The following is a 22,810-nucleotide window of genomic DNA, read 5'->3' on the forward strand; positions in this document are numbered from 1 at the left end:
GAATTCACTGGTGTCACGGTCATTCACTGCCTGTTTGAGACTTGCTGCTGTTCCATTTAACAGGAGAAGATTTTTTGTGCAGGGACCATCCAGCAAAACATGTTGTGGGACTTCTGCAGTACAAGTATTTCATCATTGTTGCTGTCAGTATGGGCAGAGTCTGTTTCTTCCTTCAGGAAGAAAAATGGGAAAGAAAAGGAGAGAAATGACTCTAGTGTAAAGTAAATGGCTTCAGATGATGATTGAAAATGTGGAGAGGCTGGTGGATGTGAAAGGGATAGGCACTGAATTTCCCCAGGAGCTGCACATGGTGGGCAGCACGTGTTTGTTACCCACGTGGAGGAATGGCAACTGGGGTCTGGGACAGCAAGGACTGCCAAAAGTGGTGGGTGAGCTCACATATGCCACGTTACCTGCACTTCTAGTGTCTCTCCTGATGTCAAAGCATCTGGGGAGGAGGAGCCACCAAGTGAGGCGGGGACATCGCTTTCCCAGGCAGCAGTTGAAAGATGTTCTTTGGGTATTAGTGCTCTTCCCTGCTTTTGTTTTTATTCAGAAGAGTAGATGTTGAGAACAAAATGGTCTCTTGGCTGGATGTGACGTGTATTTTGTGGAGGCTGTCTAATCCAGCCTTTTGCAAAGGTGGACGGTAGGACTCCTGCCAGTTCAATTAGGCCAAATATACCACACTTGGGCACCTAAAGCTGGACACCTACATTCGTATTGAGGCATGTCAAAAACAGCCACCTCCTCTTCAAAATGGTGAGCTGCTTTCTTGGGAGTCTGAGTTTTAGTCCCAAAGCAGGTGCTGAAGATGTTTGGTCCTGCTGAAGACTAGACCTGGAGCCTCTAAGGGGTTGGGGATCCCTTCCTCTATGACCTCAAAAACATGAAAGGGTTGGTCTTATTCACATGGAAACAACTCCCACTAACTGAATTTAGACACTCAACCTACACTAACTTAGTGAGCTTTTTGCTCAAAGCCCTCGTTCAGAAGCGAGGCAGATGGTGGTGTTCTTCAGGGTTTGGGCAGGGACCAATTTGTACAGCATGAGGGGGCAAACAGGAGGGAGACAGAAGATCCTGGAGGACGTCCTTCCTGCCTCACGTGGTGCCTGGGGCTGCAGCAGATCCATTGGAAGTGAGAGGGGAAACTGATCAAACACAGCACTGATAACATTCACTGGTGTGGCGTTCTCCATCCCTCCCTGCTCCTGCTTCTCCATCATGGAGAAAAGGTCCTAAGGCCTGTGAAACCTGTGCCGAGATCACCACAAATTATCAGCTCCAGTGAGCTGGCCTCCTGCTTTTGAGGGGGTCTGTAAATACCCCTTATCATGCAGGGAAGCTGTGGGGTTTGGCTGTCCATGTCTGCCTGCTCCTAAGTCTTTGTACAGGCAGGTTCAGTTGCATAAGTATTTGGGAGATGGCTGTTCCGTGGACATTCTGGGGAGCAAGCATGAAATTTTTCTATTTAGCTTTCCTGGTCTGTTGCTCTCAGATTATGCCAAGACCCAGCACCCTGTGATCGAGGCTACCAGTCACAGGCAAAAAAGCTGGTGCAAGCAAACTCTCTCTCTCAGATGGAAAGCTTCCCCCCCGCCCCCCTTAAATCATTCACCAAGTGATTGCGGATTGAGAGTAAATAATTTTCGAACTGAGAGTAAATAATTTTTTAAACCATCCATTGTGAAGGAATCATGGCTAAAATGGGCACCAGGCATTACCTGGAGAGTACCCGAACCACTTTCTCCTACAAAAATCAATAACAACAAGAGAGCATCCTCCCCTTCCCTGCCCTCCAGTCTCCAGGTGTTTTAGCTCTGCGTGAATAGCTATTGAAAGTATGAGGGAGACTGGTGTTGTGAGAAACCCACACGTAGTGGCTCTTAATTTCTAGGGGCAATATGCATCTGGAGAGAGGTTTCATTGCTCTGGAGAACACATTAGTCTTTCCCAATGTGGAATTGTATCTTTTTAATCAAAGCAATCTTCCTCCCACCTCGGTGAGCCTTGAAAAGATGTATCTGTTGTGTCTGTCCATGGCACTTTGTGCTTTATTTTAATGGTTTAGACTTTCTTGCCTACTGAGGGAGTTCAGATACTGCCAGCTTTCTGGGCAAATGAAGCCTTCCCTGTGTTTCTCCATAGTTTTATTTCCAAGTACGTTCCTGTTGGCTATTAGGTAGTTAAGAAACAGAGCAAATAAAAAACATGGGGAGCAATTACTTTCTAAAGTGAAGGGTGAAAGTGGGCAGGACACACATGTTTCATTTGTTCCTTTGTTTCTTGCTTTCTACTCTTCCCTTTTGAATATCTTTCCTGTGGATGACATGGAGTTCCTGGTAAGCCCAATTAAAGACCAGAGTTCAATGTATCATTTCTTTTCTCTTGTGGCCTGTGATCGTGTCCTGTAATAATTAAACTGTGGAGTAAGTCCCAGTGAATTACTCTGAAACTGCCTGTCTGTTATCCCATGACCAACACTGACAAAAAAAAAAAAAACAACCACCCAACTTTTTTGTTTTGCTCCTGCCCGAGAAAGGAATGTGCAAACTAAAGGTCATTTTTAGGCTCTATCTTTTCCCAGTGCCCTGTCCAGAGAAACCATGCATGGGAAAGGGGTGCCATCGAGACTGGGGGAAGAAGTATTTCCCTGCCTGGTCAAGCCCAATCCAGGATGAAGACTGGGATGAGGAGAAAGATCTGGACCTCAGTTTTGGGGCTCTGTAGGGCAGCCATTGTCTCCCCGGCTGTTGTTGGGTGAGTAGCTAGCTTTAATTTAGACTGATAGCACCACAGGGTAGCACAAGCACAGCTGTGAAATTAAAGCCACAGGTCGGCTTGTAGAATTTCCCATGATTGAAGTAATAATGTCTCCTCTTAATTAATTTAATTCAGGTTTAATTTATTGAGGGTTTGCCTTGATTTATTCCATTGCTGAATTGCTTACTCAGACAGCTTGTGTGAAGAGCCACTGCATTTTCTTGCAGCCTGGAAAGGCACGTTATCATGTAATGATCCAGCAGAAGTTACTGGTGACGCTACCCCCATCTTCTCGCCTTGTTCCACCCCTCCACCAGGGGGAAAAAAAAAAAAAGTGAGAAGGGATGGATTCTGCTGTTTGAAGACGAGAAAGAAATTTCTTAGGACTTGAAAACAATTTTTGCATGGGATTATCAGCACATCTCCGCACCAGGCATACTACAAGTCCATGGGCACACGGTCTTACTCCTTGAGGCTGTTATTTTTCCATGTGTAATGTGGGTCATTTGCATTTGAGAGGTGCTTTTGGGATCACGGGCATGTTAGATGCCCAGCCTTACCAAATTTTTCTCCTCATGGGGCAAGAGAGCCAAGTGGTTACACCCAGCTCCTCCCTCACCCTCACTGGGGAGGCTGGATTCCCTTCATTCCCCCAAAGGGGTTTTGTTCTCTCCCCTTCCAGCATCCACTTCTGCAGCGTGTGTGCTGGAGAGTGTCTCCCCCTCCTCCATCCCCTTCCCCCTCTATCCTCTCCCCCGTCTAAAGTCTCCCAGCACCCTTGTTGTTCCCAAGGAGCCAGCGATCCTCCTCCTCTTCCTTCTCCTCCTGGCTTGGCCAGGCCCTGATTTCCATTTCAATAGCAGGCTTTCTGTGGAGGCTTCCCCACCGCCCAGGCGGGCAAACAAGGAGCCCACTGTTCTCAGACGGAATGTTCAGCCAGCCCTGACGTCCCCACCGTCCTCAATGGGGCTTTTCAGCCCTTCTGCTGCAGCCTGGGCGCCGGGCTGGTGGGGGGCAGGCTCCTGGCCTTGGGCAACACGCCACTCATTTTAAGCAGGCCCAGCCTGTCCCCACTTAGGGCTTTATGGTCTATCAGAGGCTTGTTTGACTCGCAGCTGGTTTTCATGCGGCGCTGAGGTAATAAAAAAAGGAGGGAGAAGTTAAACTGGAGTGGCAGCAAGGGATGGAGGATGAGATAGGGTCTTCGGCCAACAGCTTGAATGATACGGGGGTGAGCGTGCATTGTGCCCAGGGCGCCTGCCTCGTGAGTTCGCACTGATGCTTCGGGTCAGAGGCTGACCTGTGCCTCCTCCCTGGTGTTTTCTTCTAAAAAACCACATCCTGCCACACAGGTAGCTTTCTGTATTGGCGTTTGTTTCCAGACGTGCAGCTGCGGGTCCCCATCTCCAAGATTTCAGGGTAAAGGCAGGACAGAGGAGCAACCTCTAACCATTTTCCCTGGGACCTCTGAGCCTGGGCAAACCAAACCCTCCTGCCCCATCCCACCACACTGAGCATGTCTCCACACAGGACCCCACAGTGAGCTGGCTGGGTTTGAAGTGCTGGAGTCTCATTACCACAGCCAGATGTGGATGAGGGCTGACAGCCCCCTCTGGTAATATTTTTGGAGTTTACCCCCCAGCAGACGCTGGCGCAGGTGTCACAAAGGATTGGTATCTGCCATGGGAACCTCCTCCTCTCAGCTAGGCTGTGGGGAACTTGGCTACTTCTCTTGCTGCCTTCAGCTTCCAGGAGCTTTTGGTGGCACAAGGATAACCGAGTGCAAAGCCACAAAGGAGCTCCTGGCATTGTGACGTACCAGGGTGGCTGTAGGCACTGCTTTTCTGAGCCATTTTCCTTTTTTATTTTTTTTTCTCTGGGTAGAGGTAAGGGACTCCAGGTTTGTTTGTGTTTTTTCCCCAAATAGTGTCACACTGATGACATTTAAGTTCTGCAGAGCCGGCACAGAAGGGGCAGCAGCAGAGCAGGCTTCCCTCTCTGCTGCTGTAGGAAGAGCCAGCTGGAGCGTGGGGACAGTGATGAGGCCAGGCAGACCTCTGCCAAGGCTGGCAGCAAACAAAGCCCACTAAAACCCGTTATAATGTGTTAAATCGCTAGTTGACAGCAGACGAGAATGAGAAACCTTTCTCTTCTATCAGTGTGGGTAAACTGCTGATAAGGAAAGGTAATGCTTGCTTCTGGTCACTTCTTAACGTTTTAATTTAGTGGCACTTCTTTTCCTCTTTCTTGTTTTTTCCACCAAGTACTTTTTGTTTGTCCACCACTGACGCCCTCTCATGTCCTGAGCTTGTGCAGTTCTGTTTTCCCCTTGCTAATGGAGACATTAATTCAAGTGAATTGCAGCAAGGAAATGGTGGAGGGTGTGCAGGGTCCCAGGGGTCTTGCCTTTCCCCCCAGCTCCACTTCCACCCCAGCTCTGGCAGCAGGCTGGGACTGGTGGTGTAAGGGTGGCACTGAAGTCTGCGAGCAGTATGGAGCTCATTCAAGTTGGTGGAGGAGGCCTGGAGCAGGTAGGTAACTGCTTTTCTACTGCCAACAGAAGCACTGGAAATCCAGCATTTCCCGTTCGCCAGGCTCTGGGGGTCAGTGCCCTGACTGACACTCTTTGGTTACCCCAAAGTTCGTGCCGTGGAGCCAGCCCTGTGTGAAGGATGGGCTGTTGCGTCTGCCTGCCCATGCTCATGGGTAAAGGGGCAGAAGAGAGAGTAAGAGACAGACTCACAGAGGTATGGAGGCACCTAGCTCGCTCCTAGCTGCTATCCTGGTGTCCACTGACTTAATTGGGAATTAGGCACTGAAATATTCACAGCACCTGGACGTAAACAATTAGCGGAGACTTGAAGCAAATTGGTGGCAGTACCTGGGAGAAGGTACCAAGTCACCTTCCCAGCTGGGTGGTGCAACTGCAGGATGATGACTTCTCCCGTGAGCAGTCCTCCGTCTGCCTGTATCAGCGCTGGGAATCTCATTGCACTCTCAGTTTTCATACACCCATGACTAGTAAGAAGAGCTTTCTTACTGGGATTGAGTCTCCCATTTTGGTCTCAGCCTAGAGGAGGGGATTTCCAGTTGTCGATTTGGCAGTTTTGTGTGTGCGCATCTTTATGATGTAGTGGTATCACTATGCTCTGAAAAGAAGAAGGTTGTTAAGGATGGTGGCTTTATTTTAATCTTTTGTGAGGGGTTATTTGTAACATGAAAGGGTCAAAAATGAGCTATCTAGAAACTCAGTCACATTTTCATTATTAGAAGAGCCCTTCTTGCTCTTTGCCGTGAGGAAGAAGAAAGGAATAGAAAACAAACTGAATTAAACAATGTTTATGCATTTCAAGGACGCTAAGCGCTTCATGCTGTTTGAGTCTATAGGGGCTGATGTGCTGTGATGCTCAGCACTTCAGTGGAGTTATGATAGGCGACAGCCCCTGTGGATGTACCCAGGGAGCGCTGTGGATGCTCAAAGCCCAGCAGGATCAGACCTTACATTAACATTACCAACTGACGAAGCGCGAGGGGCCCAGAGGAAAATAACTTTCTGAGTCCCACTGGAATTCTTGGGCTCCCATGACAATTTTCAGCATGGAAAGTTTAGGCAAGTTTTAGCATAGCCAACAGATTGTTGAAATCTTTGTACTTCTGTGGAGTGTATAAACTCTGCAGGAGGGGACCTTCTTACCGGAGAGCTTTTAAATGCTGCACTCCCTCTTACAGAGTTTATGTTGGAGAAGCCAGTGGAACTTGTTCAAGTTGAGCAGCTCTGGTTATACGTAACTGGTAAAACATAACTGAGCTGATCCTTTACTTTTTTTTAATAAGGAAGGTTGTGGGCAATTCAAGGAGAGAAAAATACAGATGCTTGCGTTACTGTAACATTAATGTCTCAGATGAAGAGGTTTCTAAATTGTGACATTTGGGAAATGTTGTCTTGTCTTTATTGTGCTTGGATAAGATTGTGTTTTCAGTATGAGTATTTCTTCGTGTTTTTTTTTCAAAGACCGTTTTGCTGGATGTTGGATATGTAAAATGCTGAGATAATGTTACTATGAGAACCTTCAGCATTTCATTTCCAGCTTAGGAGTGTTTAGCTATGAGACTGTGATGATAGATCGTTGCATTTCAGTTTTATTAACTGCACATGGTTATCACCTGAATGACTCACAATTAAGTAAAAGGAAATGCAGAAATCCCCCCCCCCCCCCCCAAAAAAACCCAACACCCACAAAACAAACCCAACAGTAGCTCTAAATACTGTTTAAAACCCTCTAAATCCAGCCATAAATGTGGCCCTGGAAACGTGTTTTCTCTGACAGCTACAATCTGCATTTTTACGACTTTGAATTTGCACTTTGCCTGCTGGGAAGGGGGCTTTCCTTCAGTAGCATCTCCACGTAATTCAGCAGGACACTTTTACAAAGAAAGGAAGCCCTTCTCAAAAGGAGCAGACTCTTCAGCTGCACAATGATACTTGGGCAGTTGAACTCAGGTTATTTATTTTCCTCTTTTATTTTATTTTATTTTTTATTAATTTTTTTGGTGACATTTGTATTTGATTTGCTCTGTTTGGGTGTTTTGTCCCATTTGGACCCACAAAGGAAAAGGGTTCTGGGAACTGCTTGTTTGCCCTCTTTCGCTTTCCCGTGTGACCCGCAAGGACTACCATTGTGAGCGGGCGGCGAGGGGAGAACAAACCGCTGACGCTTGTTAGGGTTTCATGGTTTCGGTAACAGTGCGCCCCTTGTTTTAGACTCAGATATGTTTGCCTGAACAGCCTGGGAAGGAGAGGTGGGTTCCCACCAGCACAGCAGGTGTATTTCTCCAGCAAACCTGGGACCCTGGCAGCAGCTGCAGTGGGCTGGCTGCTGGCTTATGCTGCCTGCCACACTGGAGGGGGGGGGGAGGGGGGACTGGGAAGCTCTGGCGGACTGGCGCTTCCAAGTATTCCTCAGCAAATTGTTCCCAGTAGAAGCCATTTCCCTCCCCACGGCACCTTCCTGTCTCTTTTGCAGAGAGGATGCTGCGGCAGCAGCCACTGCTGCATCTCGGCAAGTCCGTGCAGATAACTCGCAGCAAGGCGCAGAGAAAAATGTCTTCTTTCTGCAGGGGTTTAATTAGGCTGTGAATCACATTAGCGGAGAGGGCATACTTACCGTGCCGTACGGTGGACATCACTCAAGCTGGGCGTGAAAGGGCAGGCACCGCAGGGTGTGCAGCAGAGACCGAGCCATCCGGACTCTGCTCCCCGAGACTCGCAAAGGCTGAATAAAGTGCAACGCTTGTAGCGGCGCGCCTTGTTCCAGCCTGGTTGCAGGATGCGTCGCCAGAATCGTGCAGGACCTCCAGAGACGTGAGTGCTCTGGCAGAGCATCCTTGCAGAGCGGGATGTGGTTTGGGCAGGGTGCGTGTGTGCCTGTGCTGCGATGTGTACACGAGTCGTGGTCCTGCTGTCCTACTAGGTCAGGCTGGGTTTTAATGGTGTATACGGAAATGTGGTAATGGAATTTTTTTTGAAATATTGGAAATATTTGAAAATATTTGATGCTGGCGGGGGGCTCCACATTGTCCTCCGAGCCCGTGCTGGAAGACCGCTGAGAATTTTATCATCTGTGCTTTAAATTGGCTCATGTGCAAGGCAGTGCGGATGCTGGGAGGTGGGAACGTGGGACATTGGCCGAGCTGGGTCTCAGGAAATCTTTTCCTGCTCTTTCCTTTGTCGTTCTTGACGAGGACTTAAAATTGGATGATGAGGCAGGAAACAGAGTCCCCTCCAAAATGCCATCCTTAAAACCAGTAGTGATTGGAAGGAAGAGCGTACGCGTAAAGTTAGAGTGTGCAGGGAAGGGGCTGGACTGGTTTATTGTGTGCCCGAAGCCTGAGCAAGCAGCTGGTGAGTGAAATCATACACACGCGCACACGTGTGCGCACACACACAAACCTAGAGCTCTGCATTTGTCAGTAACAGCGTAGTAGCATGGCATCTGTGTATGAAAGATCATGTCTGTGCTAAAGGGGCATCACCCAGGGAGAGTCGTGCTTTCAGGGACTGCAAAGGAGAAAATCACTGAGAGAGATATATATTTCTGAAAGACCAAAAAGGTTGCAGAAGCAGAACTAACTGTGCTGTTTAGGCTTCTTTTTTACACTTTTACTTATTAAAATGCTCTAGATGCAGAAGAGCTCTGCTCATTATTTATAAGTGTTGCTGCTGCCTTGAAATGGAATCTGCAGGCACTTTGATAAATGTGGTGAAAGCTTGTCTGGTGTCACTGCCACTTCTCTAAAGTGCCTCCTGCATCCTCTGCTGAATTGCTGTTTTATCAGTTTGGACAGCAGCGTTCCTCCGCGAATTGCAGTTAAAGTCTAGTTGCATCATCCCATGCTAATGGAAATGGAGCAGGAGGGAGGGAGCGCCATCAGTGTCCTGTAAGTGCCAGGCAGGGCAGGGGCAGGAGGAAGGGGGACAGCCCTGCTGAGCCCCACTCTCTCCTCCATCCTGATGACTTTGGTGGATGAAGGCTGCTGTGTGCACTCTTATCTTTTGCCCTGTGCTGACAGCTAGGAATGGCATTCCTGTTTGAATCGCCTGTTCCGAAGAGCAGAAATTGCACTGTTCCGGCATCAGTCCCTTCTTCCCATCATCCCAATGCCCATGGTGGGGACAGGCCACCCATGGGCTGTACGTGGGGCTGTCCTGGCAGCTGAGTGCAGGGAGCTTTTAAAGGGCTTAAAGAATTCAACTCCCTTGGGATCAGAGAACACCGAAGTGTTGACACTGAAAAATCTAGTAAATAAAACACAAAGGGAGAAAGTTTGTTTTAAAAAAAAAAAAACCAACAACAAACAAACCAACAAAAACCAATCAACAACAACAACAACAAAAAAAGCGCAACCTCCCAAAACCTTGTGTTCTCCTTTGGGCAGACGGAATTGCTCTTAGCTGATCTTGCTAAGCAGAAGTTGCACTTGTGCTGAAGCAGGTGCCTGTCAGGGTGATGAGGCAATGGAAAGATTGTCCTACAAGGGGAGATTAGAAGAGCTTGGACTGTTTAGCCTGAGGAAAATGGTAGGGGGAGTATGAGAGAGCTCTGTGAATATGTCAGCAGGTAAACAGTGTGATGGGGGAAAAGCTTTTTAAGGCTAAGGGAAGGTGCTGGTAGCAGTACAGGTTCCTATAAATCAGTTGTGGTAACCTAGTCCGGGAATTAAAGCAAAATTTTGAACTGTTAAGTCAGGGAAGTTCGGGAAGAAGCTTCCAAGGGGAGTACCAGGAGCAAAACACTCATACAGTCTTTAAGATGAGTCTTGATCTGTCTGTGAAAGGGATTATATGACGGGGGCCAGGCTCTGTGTGCTAATAGATTCTGTCCTATGCCACTTCCTATGTTCCTAGTCCCACATTAACCATGCAGGCTTTATGTATAAGATGTGCCTAAATAGAAATCGTAGATGAAACTTTAAGTAGCTTGCAACTTTGAATTCATTTCTTGTGGGGTTTTTGTTGGTGTGTGTGGGTTTTTTTTCACTGGTTTCTTTCAGGGTCTCCTTTTGACCTGAATATGCCATAGCAGCATTTCAGCTGCTGCCCAGGTTTCTTCTTCTCCCTCCTCAAGCCGTCTCACTCTTGTGCAAGCTGTTTCCACCAATGCATAGCGCAGCTCAGCATTTTTGGGGGCTGAAAGCTATTTACCGGCTAAGAGGGCAAGAGTACAAAACTATTTTCAGCACCGTGACCCGCCTCGGCCAATTGGATTGTGCCTGGCAATCCTATTTGGTGGACATGGGGTCACGTAACCTGAAATAGTTTCTGCTCTTTGCCTTCACCTCCAGCTCTTGGGCCTATACAGTGACCGGGTTGTGGTGCCTGTGCTCTAATACCTGACCTCTGGCGGGGAGAAGGGCAGTGTGGGGTTTTGGGCTGAAGCTCCCGCTCCCTGCCAGGAGGTTGCCCCTTTCTCCCTGCTGATGCCCCGTGGAGTGGTGACCTTGTGCCACGACGTGAGGTTGCTCTCTGCCCCCGTGGAGTCAGGCACAGGTATGTTTAGCTCTGACCTTCAGCTCACTAAGCCTCTGTCCTTCGGGTTTTTGCCTTGCTGAAAATCAGTGGGGCTTGGGAAGTGTCTGGGCATCGAGGAGTAGCTGCTGGGCAGTGTGGAGGAGTGGCATCAGGCTCCGCGTGTTGGGTTACTGGTCCTCCTGGAGCACTTGGGTGCTTACCAAAGAATTACTGACGCTTTGACCCTGAATCCCAGATCATCCTGTGCAGGCCCCAGAACTACAGAGGAAGAAGCTTAAGCATGCATGCTTTGTGTAGCCATCATGGGAGCTGATCTCTGCCTGCGGGGTGGCCACAGGGGCAATCCGGCACAACACCAGTGCCACTATGGAAGGGCAGTGGGGTGAGGGCCACGACCAGGAATGAGCCTGATGGCGTGGGTTTTCTCAGCGAAGCAGCTGGAATTACAGCTCAAGCTCCAGCCTCAGCCTAAATCTGGGCTTGTACCTGGGATTTAGGTGGGGAGTGGTGCCTCGGCATGCCGCTGCAGTGCTTCCATTCTCACCTGTGCTCCCACATCCTAATGGTCATGTGTATGCTGGGATGGGCAGGAAGGATTCAGGAGTTAAGTCAGATAAGGAAAGGGGCATCGATAATCTCTTATACAGTTCACTTCAAATGTTTAAAGTATTTTAAAGCCCTGAATAATCTATTGCCTAAATGAAGCCAAGAATGGAAAGGGCTGTTTAGCCCAAACTGTGCGTTTCAAACAGGATTTGAAGCTCTTCAGTTTTTCTTGGTGCAGTAACTAAACAGCGTGCTTGCAGGATCCATTTTTAGCCTAGTTTTACTGGGAGGGAAGGCCTGTGAAGTTGCACTGTCCGCTTCACCCTCATAGCTTTGTACCGTGTTAGCCGTTTTCAGCCCTGTTTGTCAGGAGACACCAAAACACTGCATTTGCCAGAATTCATGAAAACTTATAACCAGATTAGGAAAGGAAACCAAATTAATTACCCCACTATGGGAAAGCAGCTCTGTAATGTGAATTTAGGTAGGTTATCAAGTGTAAGAAAACCCCAACCAGCAGGTTGCAAGAATCTAGGCTTCAGTCCTGCTACTCAGGGATTCCTTGAGTATTTGGGGTGAGGGTGTGTGTGGAAAGCTTAAGGTCTCTCTGAGCTTGTACAAGACTACAAAGCAGGAATGTCGCTGTGTTTTGTAGTTACCAGTTATAGCTCAGCTCAGCTGAGACACTTTCTCGCCTTGATTGCTGCATCTTTCAGTCCTTTGATTGACAGAGGGTACCCTGCACGCTGCGCTGGGCTCACATGCCTGCCTTCTCTCTCATCAAAGACGAACAACTGTGGGCTAATCCCCTGGGCAGCCCCGACGGCAACGAGAGATCCTCTGCTCTCCGTTGAGGGGTAAGATGAGATGCTCCCTCTGGCCCTGGCACAGGTCCCGCAGGTGCTGCTCAGCCCGTACCATGGGTTGATGCTGCTTCTGACCTGCGCCTGTGCTCAACAAAGCCATCCCATTTATTTCAAGGCATGAAACTTTGCACGGCAGAGGCGTGTTCTCTGGAGGAGTGGGAGGACTGAGAAGGCTATCTGAGGATAAGGTGCAGTATGGTATGAAAGACTTGCGTTTCCCTAGCTAAAGCATAAACTGGAGTTTGTGCTGTGTCGCTAAAACCAGCGTCAACTCGGGCGCGAGAATTTTGTTGCCATGGGTGCTGGACTGGGCTGAGCTTGAGTCTTGCTGCTGTGTGTGGTGAGCCTTTGTCTGCCTTGCGATGGAGTAAAACAGTTGGCAAGTGTTGTCAGAAACTGGTGCACGCAGTACTTTGCACCGCTTTAGGCAGCGCTTTTCATCGTGGGCCATTGCAGATGCTGAGTTAAGTCTGGCAAGAAACCCAGGAGGTAGGTCAAGTATGCTACAAGCTGGGGGAGCACGTGTAGTCACAGCTGGGGGGTCCCGGGGTGGGCACAGCAGGGGCAGGCTCCTGGCAGTCTCCCTCTCTTTGCGGCCCTCAGACTACCGGCATTCTTTACATGTTGGCTTGGCCACTCCAGGCTGCAGCTTCCTCCTCACCTGCCCCTCTGGCCCGTCCAGCAGCAGCTGCTGAATGAGAATGAAGTGTTTTTCCTGCTAAACTAATATCCAGCGCTGCAAAATTAGGCTAGAGTTTCTCTCCTTCTCCCCCACCCCAGTATCCTTGTTCCTCTGTGTCTTTGCAGGGATGGTGTGAGCTCTCCCAGAGATATTCAGCAGTGGCATGTGATTTATTGTGGTTTCTTTTTCCTGCCGTCTCACAAAGTAAAACCTTTTTCTTGTTTCAGTGTTGGCAACAGTAGGGGCATTGGACTTGGATCCAGCATGAAGATGAGCAGCCAGCATAAATCCTGGGCAGGTTTTTGGAGTAAATAATACCCCCAATTCATCTCACTGTGCCATTTGCACTAGGTGTCTTGGAAACCAGAGCCTCAGTTAGGCAGGAAAGCCTGCACCAGCTGGATTCCAGCCTGAGTGCCGGCATCCCTGGAGGGACTTCCTTTTGGGCTTTCTCAGTTTACCTGGACAGTACTCATAACTTCATCCTTTCTTGCACATGCTTTAATCTCACATTTCAGACTGACTGTTGGTGATCTGTAGGGTCAGGAGGGCATTTCTCCCTCTGATCAGCACAGCAGAATCTACTGTAATCTGCTTGGGTGTTTTTTCCTCTCCTCTGTACTTTGAGGCACATTCCACTCTTTCAAATTCCTGGGCATTTTTGCCCAGTAAGTTCCTCCTGACGGTGAAGCACAGCAGCGCCTTGCAGGGTGTTAGTGGAGCACTTCATCTGCCCTCCTGCCCCTGCCCAGTCTGTAGTTACCTGTCTCAGTCTGAGGTAAAACAGTACCAATTATGTTCAGTAACTTTACTTCTTAGCTGGGACTCTTCTAACTACTGAAAATAACAGCATATTGTGCAGACAATGTTTGCTTTCTCAGAGTGATAAGACCTACGTTTATAGTTGATGCCAAGGCATGGTATGCGGAGAGGCTCTTGCTTATACTTGTTGCTCTAACACCCAAGGCCAACCAACTTTGTTATTTGCCCCGTTGGAGGGTCGGAAGCGGAAAAGCGTAGAGGGGTCCTACCTGCAGGGAGGAGCGGACAGGACAGGTGACCCAAAACTGACCAACAGGGTATTCCATCCCATCTGCCTCATGCTCAGTATAAAAGCTGAGGGATCAAAGGGTCCGCTGGCTCTTTTTTTTCTTCAATGGCCGGCGTCTGAGGAGGACTCTATCTGTTCGTCTGCCTTTGGTCCTGATCCTGAATGCAGATCCGGAATCCAGTTTCCATCCGTCACTGAGTCCAGCCTGGGACTGCCCCAGTGCCAGCTGCTGTCGTGATTGTCATCCTGTGAGCTTGACACGGTTTTGAATATATTTCATTATTTCCTTTTATTTTATTATTAATATTTCATTAAAATAGTTTAGTTCCTTCTAAACTCATAAGTCTCTTTTTCCCTCCTCTGCCTCTCTCTTTGAAGAGGGGTAGAGGGGATCATCTGTCGGTCCCATCTGGGGTCCCCCACGTTCCCAGTAGCCGATTTGGCCTAAACCACGACATGACCCCTTTGGGTGTTCTACTGTCAGGGGCACAGGGCATCGGGAGGAAGGTGAAGTTACTCTTTGTGGGACATTTCCGTATTAAAAAGTCCATTGCCAGACCACCAGCAATTGCATGGCGCTGCATTCGGTGACCCTGATGGCCCGTTCCGGTCTCTCTTTCCTAGCGACTGGGATGCGATTCATCTGAGGACTGGTGGGATGCTTGCAGTTTGCGGTGGGGATTGGACTTCCTCGGGGCCTGCTGCCATGTTTTCCTGCGTCCTGTTCCAAGTGCAGCCTATGTCCTCCTCATCCTGCTCCAGTCTGAGTACTGCTGAGCTACCCCTCCCTCCCTCCCTTCCATTTGAATCTTTTTGTTCACCTCATTTAGTTCTGAATTGCAGCACTCAGGGTATATATAAAAAGAAAAAATAATATATCAATAATCTGGGTTTAGAAACAAGCCTCCAGGGTGTTTAATTAAACCCGGTGTGATGGAGGCAGCCAGAAGGAATGCATGGTGTGTGTGTGCGCGCAGAGAGCTGGCTGTGGGGGAGCAGTGAGTGTGTATGTGTGGGTGAAAGAGGGAATAAAAGATCTGGTTAAACAGATCCTTTCTATCCGTGCTCCAAATATAATGTTCTTAAACGTGTAACCCACGAGGAAACAACAATCTCCTTATGAAATATACGGAGAGGCTCATGCCAGGAAAAGGTCAGCAGCCCAGCTTCGCGTGGCTAACGTGGCCGTGGGCCGGGGTGGCAGAGGGTTTCGGAGGGGAAGATTTGCCCGGCCAAGCCTTTCCTGGCACTGGGGCTGGATTTTCCTGCTGGGATCAAACTGGAAGGCTGACAGCTCTCACCTAGTTTGAGAGACAAAAGGCAGGCCGGGGAGGGGATGTGCGGGCTGCTGCTTTACCTAGGCATGGGCGGCTGGCAGAGAGGAGGGGGAAAGCGGAGTGGAAACAAAGCTCCGAGTTTGAGCTCCTGTTTCATCCCTGGCATCCATAACTTCCCTGCCTCATTCCTTCATGAGCTAATTCCTACCTGGATTTCATAAAGAACATATTTTATTTTGTCCTGAGTTATTTGGGGGGAGAGGAACAGGGAAACCTGTGTGTGCCAGAAGGGAATACTTCAGTGCTAGTAGATGTGCCTTTTCTTTTTAAATTAATTACCCTCTGGTCATCTTTGCACCTTGTCCAGTTTTTCTGCTTGTGTTTTTTATTTGCCTAAAATAATTGTGTTCTGCTTCCCGTTTGCTGCTGTGCAGAGTCCCTCCTCACCTCCCTTCTTCTGCTGCCCCACTAATGGGATGTGCGGGATGCTGGTACCTGGCAGCTTTCCCCAGCGAGTAGGCAGGAGCCCTCCAGAGGATGTTTGCCCCTTCCGGGCAGCTGAGGGTGTAAATGGGGTTTGTGCTGCCGTAGCTAAGTGCCCACTGCAGTGGGTGCCACAGTGAACTGTTTTGCTGCTGCTGGTGGTATGGGTGATACAGCTGCGTGCAAAGACGGTGTCATTCTCACATGCCTGGCGCCTATTTACAAGGGAGGGAGTGGGGGAAAAAAAAAGCTTTTTGTCTTCCAACTGAAATAGCTTCGAGAAGTCACGTCTGTAAATGCAACCCTTGTGTGCGGCCCCGCGATGACCGGCTCCGTTGTACTCGTCCCCACATGGCCATCAGGCCCAGAGGGGCTCCTCTGCACCAGCGGTTGTCCAAAGCTGGCAGACGTGGTGGTGGAGAAGAGGCAAAGGATGGTGATCCCTCGTAAACAGCCTGGCAGCTGTGAGGATCACCCAGCGTGAGGTGTGGCTGCTGCTTTTTAGCTGTATGAGAGCACTGAGCCATCGTGCTTGCAGCTCTCGCCAAAATAAAAGGAATATTGCAGAAAGGTGTTACCTAATGATGGCTGCTTTGCAGTCGATGAAGCCTACAATCCTGTGTCTTCCCTGAAACACAGGGTAGTGAAAGGGATTAGGGTGGGAGGGCCAGGTTAGCCCACCCGCAGGTGGAGCAGCACGGCTCCTAACTTTGCGTTAAGGACTTTCAACTGTGTTCTTGCTGTCGGGTTTGGTGACTGCACCACCTTTCTTTCGCCTTCCAGCAGTTTCTTTGCTGCCTGAATGCATGCAGAGCCATTGCATGTGTTGGGCAGTCAGGCGAGGGTGGCTGCTCTGTTGATCTCCTGGTTTAAGTCTTCTGCTGGAGTCGCTGCTTCTCCATGGCGCAATTTTTGTGCCATAGCGGGTCATGCAGGTTCCCATCGGCTCTAATTAATGCTCCTGGCAGTGATGACAAATGGCCCGCAGGAGTGTGAATCTAGTTTAAGGAGACTAAGAAGCAAGAAAAAAAAAAAAAAAGCAAGCCTTCTAATCTGATCGTTATGCTCAGGCCAAGGGATCAGCAAAATGATCAAGCGAGGAAGAGAAACAACTTCTGGCTACTAGATTTTGCGTCCCTATCCAGGCCAAGTGCTGAGGGTAACTATTAATGACTGTACCACGGTGAACATCAATCTTGTAACAAGCTTGGATAATACTCTCTGGTGAATTAACAAGGGCTGCTGATATCTAAGTGCTTTTCAGCTGTGCGTTGCCAGGAATAAGTCTCAGTTCTGGGGGGCCAGAGTCTTTCCTCAATCTGCATTTAATTCCCTCCCATCTGCTGTCTGCATTTCCCGACGATCCTCGCCCAAGTAGGGCATGGCGTGTGTTTTGAGGGGAGCAGGGACGCGCTGGGTTCTCAGTAGGCTGAAATGTCCCACGGGGAGGATTTCTGCCGTGCGGGGATATCCAGGGTCTGTTGTGGTCTTCGTGCCCCCACGTGTGCAACCAGGCAATGCCCCAGCCAAAATGTCTCGGGAGCCTCCGCAAAGGTGGCTCTGCTGGTCGAACAAAACCGCCCGAGCTGGTGCAGTCTGGAGCACGGGACAAAGGCGGTCTCATTCCCACCATTGCTGGGGATAATTATCTCATTATTCCTGCAGCCTCCACAGCTCCCAAAGAAAGAGTAACTGGTGTGCAACAATGCCCCTGCTGTAAATAACGCCCTCAGCACATTCCACTGAAGCAGAAGATGGAGGTATAAAGCACTGTCTGGCCTCAGACCACGCTCAAATTCACCACTTGGGTTTTTGGTCCACTGAGCTTTAGGTGTTTGTTGGTTGTTTTTTTTTTTTTTTTTAAAGAGGGGGAAGGGGGGGGGAGCACTGTGTGGGCTTTCTAGAGTTTTATTTATTAATTAAATCAAGGGTATGGATGCATGCTCAGTTTGCAACTGCTTGGAGTTGTGCAAGGAGCCTGTGCCACCCCTGTCCTGGACATCACTGGCAATATCACGGAGTGAGCAGGAAGGGGAGCCTGTGTCCTGGCTGCACTAGCGGAAAATTAGGGGGTGCCACTTATTCCTCCCGGACCTGTCAAAGTACCTTGGTAGGCCCCAAAAATGTCCCCAGGAGCCTTGTTTGGCAGCAGGCAAAACTAGGGGGTAGGAAAGGCAGAGGTTTTGCCAAGGTTCGTGCAGCCTGAAGAGGGCCAAGAGCAGAACCAAGTGCTGTGACTCAGGTTTGTTCGCTTTGCCTTGTTTTAAAGGTGTCCCATAAAAAGTAAAATATATTGCCATTAGAAGCAGAGGTGTTTCTTTTGTCAGACATCTGCAGGTTTCGCTGATCCGTTGCTGGTTTGTGGAGGCTACTGCAGTGCTGCTGATGACTGTGCCATTTTCCAGAGGTGTCTAAAATCCCCCGGAGAATGTTTTGGTTCTTTTCTCTACTTGTTATTCACATAAGAAATATCAGGAAGCTGTTTCCCAGGTTTTCCTGGAGAGCTTCTGGGAAGATTGGAAAGGTGTTACATGAAGTTTCTTCATCCTCATCTGAAATTTGCATTGGCTTTCAGCAAAAGTGTTTTTTTCTCACAAGCATTTGTCAGGTAACTGGTTTAAATAAGTGTTAACATAAAGCAGAGGGTGATCTTTCAATGGTTCTTCCAGTTTCTTGGCTCGGGTGTCAGTTCTGTTCCTTGTGATGTTACTGTTTCATTAGCTCACTGGAGATGACCTTGGCAAAAAATTAGGAAGCTAAGACCTAATATTTCTAGTGCGTCTCAAAGAGAAGAAAAAAGCAGATGTAAAAAACCCATCCATACATAAAGTTTCACATAAGCCCCAGACTATTGCAAACTCATAAATATCAAAATCCAAAGGCCAAAGCATTCTTCTCTGGCAGCCCTGCTGGGAGCTGGGCTGGTGCTATTTGGCACGTGATTGTCACCTTTCTCCGGGTGACCACTGTGCCCCACTGAGGGCAGGGGCAGAGTGAGATGGGTGCAGGTGCTTCTGGAGGGGAGCAGAGCAGGCTGCAGGGAGCCGGGGGGGGACAGCCCCCATCACTTTGTCCTAGGCTCTGCCACTGACTTTCTGCAAAATTTTGGTGCCTCATTTTCCAGCAGGTAAAACTGGGAAGGGTGACATTTGCCGGTGGTGCAGGAAGGCAGTGTGCAAATCACTGGGAGTTGTGCTTGTGCCTCTGCAAAGCGCTGAATGGACGCAAAATACCCTTTTTCCCCATCTGGCCCCAAACCAAAAGCCCTGTGAGGCTGTGCAGAGGAGGGGTCCCTCTTCCTTGCAGCCCATCTGCAAACCGTCCTGCCGGCAGCCTCTGCTGTTCCCGCACTCAGCCAGCGTCTCGCTGGTACGGTGGGGCTCTCCGGCCCTGGGCAAGAGGCGGCTTACACAGAGGGTGGAGCTTTCTGAAATCCCAGCTGTAACCTCGGGAAGTACAGGCTGCTGCCAAGCAATAAGACTTCTCTGTCTTTGCAACACCATCTGTCTCCTCTAACTTTCTGTAATCCTTCAGATGCTGGATTAGAAATTATCGCAGGGCTGGGCTGAATCTGAAGCAGTGTTTCTCCTTCAAGTCTCTCAAGAGAGGGAAGCCTCGCTGATATACAGTGTCTTCCTGCTCCTCCTCAGGACCCCACAGGGTCGTCACCTCCCCAGCGTGAAGCATCCTGGAGTGGTAGAGCTGGATTTCTGCTTTGCATCTTGGTATCTTCTTCCCATGCCATGTTGAGGTGTGGAGGGGATGGCACTTGGGGTTGAGGGCGGCCAGTGCAGGGAGGGGAGGACAATCACTTGTTTCTCCTCTGACCTTGGCTTGCCAAACAACGTGCTCAGTGCTGGTGTGCATATGGGAGAAGTTCTGAGCCCTGCCCTTGCTCATTATCAATCTGACTCCCTGGAATTGAAGGAGAAATTGATCTTCTCTATGTCTTTTTGCAAGACCAAATATTTCGAGGAGGGAGACAAATTGCTTTCTTCCCATGCACCATATCCAACATCCATATTATTGCTGTGACATGTTTACCATTATCAGATGTTTCTTTGCTACTTAAAACACCTCCCTCCTTTTTCCACTGCTTGATGGCAGTCTTTCTGCAGGGGACACAAAATGGGGCAACGAGGCTCAGTGCAGAGCGATTGGTGCACGGTGCTGCTGGTGTGTCCCGGGTGCCTTTGTGCCACCAACTCATGCAGGGCTCTGACATGCAGGAACGTGTCTTTCCTGCTCTCACCCTGCCACTGGTACTGCCAGTGAGGGGTGATGCACGGTGAGTGCTGCTAGCTTTTCCTTGGTGTTTCACAGTCGCATCTGGAAGAGGATTTAGGGACCTGCGGCTTAAGCATTTGTCAGCGACACTGAGGTTATGCCGCCCATATAAGTGCTGCCATGCCAAGGGGGACGGCATGTGCCTGGGGTCCCTCGGGCTGGAGAAGTCAGCATGCTGGATGGCTTGGTGGGGGAAGAAGGAGGTGAGCAATCTTATTTGGAGGACCCAGGGAGATGCTTGGTTCTTCATGCCAGGGCCTGAGCCAACAGTACTCTGTAAGGGACTGGTGCTGCTGGTTATAGGCATTATTTTAAGATTTTTTTTTTATTAATGTTGAAATTTGAACCAGAAGGGGAGTAGCTCAGTTGGTTGTGCAGTACCAGCAGGAATAAGGAGCCATTAAAATGTATCTGGGTGAGCAGAGCTGGGCGTGCGGGCACACACAGAGGCAGTGGGTCTCATCAGCAAGAAGAGGTCCTTTGGCAACAGTCATTTTTCTGACAGAAGCTGCACTTTCATTGCCTCTCCTGTGAGGTGCAGCGGGGGAAAGGATGACTGCCTGGAGGATGCTCCTGGGAGGTGAAGCTGTGTGTGGTTTCTTCAGAGAAGTGGCAGTTTCTTTTGTGAACCATCCCTCTGCGTGTGTGCATGTTAGTGGTGATGAGATGTCACTCAGTGTCATCCGTCCCTACCTCCCAAAAGAATTTGTATTACAGAAAGGGAACAGAGAGGGCGAAAAAGGAAAGATAAGAAGGGGATTTACAGGCTCGTAGGCAGGTGGTGTGGGCAGTGCCTACATGATGTACTGCAGGGAGAAGATCGATCCCCTGACCTGCCCTCTGAGACAGTGGATGCAAGCCAGCACTGGTGTGAAAGCCATGAGACTGCTTCAGTGCAGCACTTGGTATGAGCTAATGCACCTTGCATCTCAGCATGCTAACCACAGTTATGCAGCTTCCTCAGCTCAAAGGATGGTCAGGGCTTGTTTCTGCCTGCAGCGCACTCTGTGAACGTACCTGTGCCTTCACCAATGCCGCCTTCTTATTATAACCCCTGCTTTTCCCAAAGCGCTGTTCACCTCCAAGTGCATGTTTAAGGGAAGGCTGCCTAGGCTGTCCCCTAAATAAGTAAAATGGCTCTAATGTGCACCAGTTTGTGCCATCTCCTTCAGACAGAATTGTTAATGTAGGGTTACACATTAGTCTCGGATTGGCAACTCGACAGTTATGTTGTGGTTTGATCCTGTGATGGGTTCACAGAAGGATCTCAAATATCTCAATGCAACATTGCAACATGACCATTAGTTTTGAACTGTACCTTTAAAAATAATAATTAATGTGAAGCTCCTAATTTCTGTTTCTCTATAAGGCTGAATATTCCCATGCTGTGGACAGCATTGGTGTCCTAGTGGGTGGTCTACAGAGTGCCAGTGTTTGGTGAGTCACTTGCTACGGTGGTCGGAGGATGAAGTTGGGATGGGGCAGTTTGGAGAGTCCCTTCTGTATGCCGCAGTTGTTTGCATACAGACCTATAATCATCCTATTCTCCTCCTCAGATTTGCTGTTTCTGCAGAGGTAAGCAGATGAAGAGGAATCTTCTGCAATTTCAGTGGAAGCCAGGGAGCTCTTAGGTACTCAGAGCAGTTCCTGGCATCCCTGGGAAGGCTGCTAACACAGATGTGAAGTGTCACTGCCCCTTTTTGTCCAAGGGTCAGAAAGCACTTTACAGGCATTTAAGCTTTACAAAATCCCTCTGCAAGGTGTAGAAGGAGTTTTTTACAGACGGTAAACTGAAATAAAATGCCTTGCTCCTGCTTGATTCATTCATCCCTGAAAGAATTGGGGACAGCAGGTGGGACACCTATTCCTAGCCCTGTGCACTGACCACAGGGTCCTCCCTTTCTGTCACCTTGGGAGAGACATAGCCCACACAGTAGTGGTCCTGGGAGGGCTTTCAGTGTCTGCTTTGGTCAGGAGATTTACTTTGTGGATACTACTCCTCCATTCATGCAATGACACATTGTGTCTGACCTTTATTTTATGGTTATATTGTTTAACCGCTCCGTTTCAGGTATGCCAGCCAGCAAGACCCATCCGTAAGCACCTCCCCTTCCCTATCCCTCCCAGCTTTCAATCTATGCCAGTGCACTGATGACTTGAATCGCACAAAAAAAAAAAAAAAAAAACAAACCACCAACCCCGCCTTGTGTGGGCTTTTGTTTATCTCCTGGTGGCTTTCTGCTTCCTTTTCCAGATTGCCTTGCCAGCCATGGGTGCAAAGAAAACACACGCGTGGGGGAAGGGAGCAGGCTGGGAATGCCCAGCCTCTCGGGGACATGTCTGGTCCTGCGTGTTGTGAATGGGAGCCGCTACTCCGTCCTCTCTTCCTCTTCCCTGCAGTGAGCTGACCATCTGCTTACCTTAATGGACTAGAGATTAGCCCGGGGGTTAAGTTATCAACATAATTAACCTAGATTTCTCCTCTACGGCTGAGGCAATTTTTACTTATCTACTGCTCAGGTGATGTTGTGAAATTCGGACGGCTCTCTAGGAACAACAGAAACTGGAGCAAGTGGAGAGACAGGCTTTCAAAGTTTGAAATTACCCTGAAGCCCCCAAGGCACAGAGATGAGAGATGATGAAGCTTTCACAGGGTCACATATGTTCTCAGCTATGAGAATGGTATTGCAGAAAAGTCTAATATATTATTAATACTGCCTGTTCCTTATGTGTAGGGCTTTTCAGCTCTGTGTCTCAAACCAGGCAAGACTCATTAGCTCCATTTTATGGAAATTTGTTCCTGGAACATATGCAGAAGGCTAA

The 22,810-nt window shown here is 49.0% G+C and overlaps 1 protein-coding gene across 1 annotated transcript in view; it reads left to right on the forward strand.

Moving 5' to 3' along the window:
- The window catches only part of IGSF11 (immunoglobulin superfamily member 11), a gene marked incomplete at both ends in the record, with an annotated part of 105,841 nt that overhangs the window by 20,795 nt on the left and 62,236 nt on the right, over positions 1 to 22,810 (forward strand). The gene's annotated exons all lie outside the window — the stretch shown is intronic.

Source organism: Vanellus vanellus (genome assembly GCF_965231255.1).
Source record: "Vanellus vanellus genome assembly, chromosome: 1".
NCBI lineage: Eukaryota > Metazoa > Chordata > Aves > Charadriiformes > Charadriidae > Vanellus > Vanellus vanellus.